This window comes from Meles meles, chromosome 19 (genome assembly GCF_922984935.1).
Source record: "Meles meles chromosome 19, mMelMel3.1 paternal haplotype, whole genome shotgun sequence".
NCBI lineage: Eukaryota > Metazoa > Chordata > Mammalia > Carnivora > Mustelidae > Meles > Meles meles.
In genome coordinates, this window is record NC_060084.1 from 54,604,257 (window position 1) to 54,609,397 (window position 5,141).

The window sequence follows — 5,141 nt, forward strand, 5'->3', positions numbered from 1 at the left end:
AGTGCTGCTGCTTCCTCACATCGACTCCACAATCCTGAATTGAACCATGCACCCATTTGCTCTGAAAATTTCTGGATGTTATGGATCATGAAACTTCATCGGTTTTTTTAATGACTGACTGCCACCAAAACAATCAGTTTCTATCTGTTTGCATCTCTACACCTGCTCCGTGCTCTATAACCACAGAACAGACTCCCATCCAGGAACCACAATGGAGATTTCTTCTATGGAGGGAAGAGAGGACCCTGGATGACTCACTCCTCTTTCTCTGAGATGGAAACATCTTCCAATTCTACAGTCTACATAGGACATCCCTTTATGTTCCAAAGAGTGCCTGATACTAGAGAGTATGTCCCCAGTGAGACTGAGCTGATGCCCTCACGCGGATCCAGGTAGGGGAAACCTTAGGCTGAGTCTGGGCCATCATATAGGGCACAGACCAGTCCTGGTGGGGCAGTGTCCTCTCATGCAGGTGTGATGTATCCTGTCCCTGAGCAGGGCTCCCTGGAGTAAGAAGCCTCAACTCTGTTTACATAGGTTACAGGTAACTGTACTTGTGGTCATGATTCGAGATTTGTTGTGGGTCTTAACCTTTCATTGTTAAAGGATCTTCTTCCCTGCTGAGGTTGCAGTAATGCGGGACCTAGTGTGGCAAGTTTTAAGCCTGTGCTTTTGACAACTTAGAGATCTGGCATTGATCATGAAGGAGCGTCAGTTTGTTGCAGGACAATCAAACATGTTAACCTTCTTCGTGGAACTGTCTTCAGAACCCCATGCCCAGGTGTGCGTTAGGAACATATGCTATCTTCTATTGAAATATACACATTCAAATGTACTTTGAGTATCTCTGCTTTGTTTCAGGAGAAACTGCTTCATTCGTGATTGGACTCTGACCTTACTACTGGAGCCATCAGTACAACATGATTCTATGGATAATTATACAATTACAAAAGGATTCATTATGCAGCTATAATTGATTATTACTGAAACAGATTCTCTGTTATTCACAAATTTTACCTACAATGTGACTGGCTTGTAATTGTACATGACACCCTGTGAGGCATGAATATATAAATGACTGACATGGAGGAAAACAGTCTACAGTCTACATTTTCTCATGAGATGAGGAAGTTCTGTGACTCCTCCAGAATACAGAGAAGGACCTGGACACACAGTGGTCATGTCCCAAGAGAATAAAGGGGCTGGCAAGTGGGAAACATGCACTGATCAAGGTCAAGTTGCTCACTTGCTACCAGGAAATCTAACGAAAAAGAGAAAAATTACTATGATGGCAGAGAGGGTATAAAAAATTACAACGGTGCTTTCCAGTACAAGCATGCTTGGGGTTGCAGCTGTCCTTTCAGAGAGGATCTAGGTGTGATATTGTTCCTGTGAAGGTGTTGGCCCCTAGCCTTGTGCATGCACAGAGCAACAACCGTAATGAATCCTACACACAAGATCTGAGGTACATCTGAACGCTGCATAGAGTATGTCTACGTGTATATCACAAAATCTCAAACAGGTGCCAGTATCTATAGTCTTTGTGCTTTATTTTATGTATTGATCTTCTTGTAACACACATACATAGTAACTGTGGTATTTGCCAGCTCCTGTGAGTTCCAGCAGAGGATACTGGAAGAGCTAATACAATGTGAGACTTTTGTTCCTTAATATTTCGCTCACCTGGAGTTCTGGGACTGATGGTGGTGGCCTGAAGACAAGGACCCAGAGCTGCCAGGACATACCTCTGGACACTGTGAAACTAGAAATACGTCTGGATCCAACATTATGGACAAAATATTTCAAACTGAAAGCTGCCAAGGTGTCTGGGATAGCACCAAAAGGAAAGAATGGTCGTGGCTACATTCAGATGACTGAGGAAAAGCCTCTCAAACCTGTCCTGTTTTCACTGCAGTAAAGGGAAATAAGGATGACGTAAGACATAGAACTCCCGCAGGTTTCCAGGGAAAATCTGGACCAGGAAGATCATTCCCACTGTCAGAATCTCAGCTGCCATTTTCAGGGTTCAAATGTTTACTTTCCTTTTTTTTTTTTTAAGATTTTATTTTATTTATTTGACAGAGAGAGACACAGCGAGAGAGGGAATGAGCAGGGGAAGTGGGAGAGGGAGAAGCAGGCTTCCTGCTGAGCAGGGAGCCCGATCAGGACTCGATTCCAGGACCCTGCGACAATGACCAGAACCGAAGGCAGATGCTTAGCCAACTGAGCCACCCAGGTACCTCAAATATTTACTATCAAAAACACGGAAAGCAGCATGGAAACGAGTTCTGGGCCCTATTTTCCATGAAAAATGAAATCCACAAAATTCACCAACATCTAAAGTAATTCTATAATGTTTACAGTGTATGGCCCAGTTATTAATGCTTTATTTATCCTCATGATTTTATAAATAAGGACTAATGCTATTCCTTTCTTACTGATGTTACATAATAGAATACAAAAATATTTGGCACAAAACTCTGAAAACTCTTATAAATTACTAAGTTGTAACAGCAGTAGGAACATTTTTTTGTTCTACGGAAGGGACTCTGGGTGGGCTCCTGGTTGGGGAAGGGCCATGAGAAATACCAAGCCATAATGAGAATCCTGGAAGACTCAGCTTCATAACTCCATGGGGACAAAAGCTCCTGATCATGGGACCCTCCCAGACTTCACACTATGTATTTCTTCATCTGTATCCTTTATCATAGCCTTTATTTATTTTTTAAGATTTATTTATTTAGTTGAGAGAGAGCGAGCATATGGTGGAGAGGGGCAGAGAGAGAAGAGAGAAACTCAGGCAGACTGCGCTGAACGCAGAGACCCACACGAGGATCATTCTCAGGACCCTGAGATCTGAGCTGAAACCAAGAGTCGGTGGCTTAATGAATTACACCAACCAGGTGCCCCTCTAATAGCCTTTTTTTTTTTTTAAGATTTTATTTATTTATTTGACAGAGAGAGATCACAAGTAGGCAGAGAGGCAGGCAGAGAGAGTGAGAGGGAAGCAGGCTCCCCGCCGAGCAGAGAGCCCGATGCGGGACCCGATCCCAGGACCCCGAGACCACGACCCGAGCCGAAGGCAGAGGCCTAAACCACTGATTCCCTTGAAGTTTGCAAGCCCCTCTAGCAAACTAACTGAACCCAAAGAAGACATTATTGGAATCTCTAAAATACATCCAGTCATTCACATATATGGGTATTGGCTGAGCTTGTGGAAGTGTCTGAAAGTATGTGTGTAAGGCGGGAAGTCAATCCCGTGGAACTGAACCCTTATCTGTGGGACCTGAAGAAACCTCCAGGTAAAGAGTGTTCAAGTTAAGCTGTAAGACGTCTACATGGTGTTGGAGACCTGCTACTTGTGATGGGGAAAGCACCTCCACACTGCATTGCGACAAGAAGTGTCAGAAGTAAGTAAGAGGGACACAAAGCAGAGAAACACATTAGAGAAGAACTGGGTTTTTCCCTTCATAGAAAAGAAACAATAGGGTTTTTTTTCTTTATAACTGATAAAATAACTGATAAAAAAACTGATAAAGCATTTAATTTTTTTAAAAAAGGATTAATGATCATCTAAATATTGATAGTCAACATTTGAACCTATAGTCAACATTTGAACCTATAGCATCAAGAGGCAATCAGGTGCCCTTCCAGAAGACCTGTTCTTGGGTTATCTCCTCTGACAATCAGTGCTTCTCCAGAAATCTTTGTGCAGAACAGCCTCTAAGTTCCAGCCCTGGACACACGCATAGCGGTGTTTAACTGAATGGGTATTTAACTGACCACTGAAGACCAGGTATGCAGGTCCAACTTCTGTTTAAACACAGAAGTCCAGCCTACCCGTGACTTACTTTCACATCTGGAGAACCTAGTCCAGAGTCCCCCTAAAACAATCCATGCCCATCTGTGTCTCTGACTGCATTCTTCCTGAGCTAATCATTTCATTGAAGATGACCACCATAAGGATGCCCTCAGCGTGTCATCCTCAAAGCAGGTTCCCCAAACAGGCCTGAAAGGCCATCACCTGAGAACTCACCTGAGAACAGAAAATTGGAGGGTGGGGGTGTTTACAGCCAGCCCAGAAACAATGAAATGGTTACATAGAAAGAGGCCTAGAAATCTGAGGTTTTACAAGTGCTCCAGGTGGTTCTGATGTAAGATAAATTTGACAGCCTCTGTGTTAACTAAGTCAACGATTATTCCTGAATAATGCATAGATGGTCACTCTAAGATATTCTCTCTGTTTGCGGTGATCTTACTTACATGACACACACAACCTAGACATTTCCGGTATTCATAAATAAATAGGACTGTAACACAGTCTGTCTTGGCTACCTCATCTTCCACATGTCCCTTCCTGCAGTGCCTTCCTCCAGCTTCCTGGGATCAGCCACAAATACACTTCTCATCACATTCTTTCATCAAAATAATCCAATTTAGAATGAACTAGAATTTTCTCAAATAGTTCATCAAATAAGAACATGGTTTGATGACCGAGGGTGGGGCAAGCATGTGTGGCCGTGAGAGAAGTGTTAGCACGACGTCTGCTGGCGGACAACAGCAGAGGGAAGAAACGGACCAACCAGACTACACCATAGTGTGGACGAGCCCTTTCATCAGACATGAGCATTACCTACGCAACATGCACGGAATACACGACATACGTCGTCTTCTCTAGAAGCACACATCTGCCTTTTCAGGGTACAGCAGACCACAAAGTAACAACCACCCCAAATGCAGGATTATTCTTCACTTGGATCAGGTTCAACGTGCACATGACCTGCTACCCAACTTCGTGCTATCAGTTTCCACAACTGCCAGGAGTCCTCTTCCCTGCTCCCCACAGGATGGGCAGAAACACAGCATGGGCCGTAAATGAACATCTACCTTAAAAAGCAGGAGGACTGTTTGGGACAGAAATGCTCACTGCCTCTGACTGGTGAGCTGCCCCCCAACTAATCAGTGCCCCTCACACAGATGGCAAGGAGTAACACTCGTCACAGGGCTCAAACAGAACGGAGTTTCCTGCCGGCTGTGCATCGGCTTCACTGGAATGTCATCCAGCACTGGGGTTAGATACCTAAGACTCTAGTGCTTTGTGGACACTCGGCACACACCTTCCTGATCCTTCCAGTGTCCAC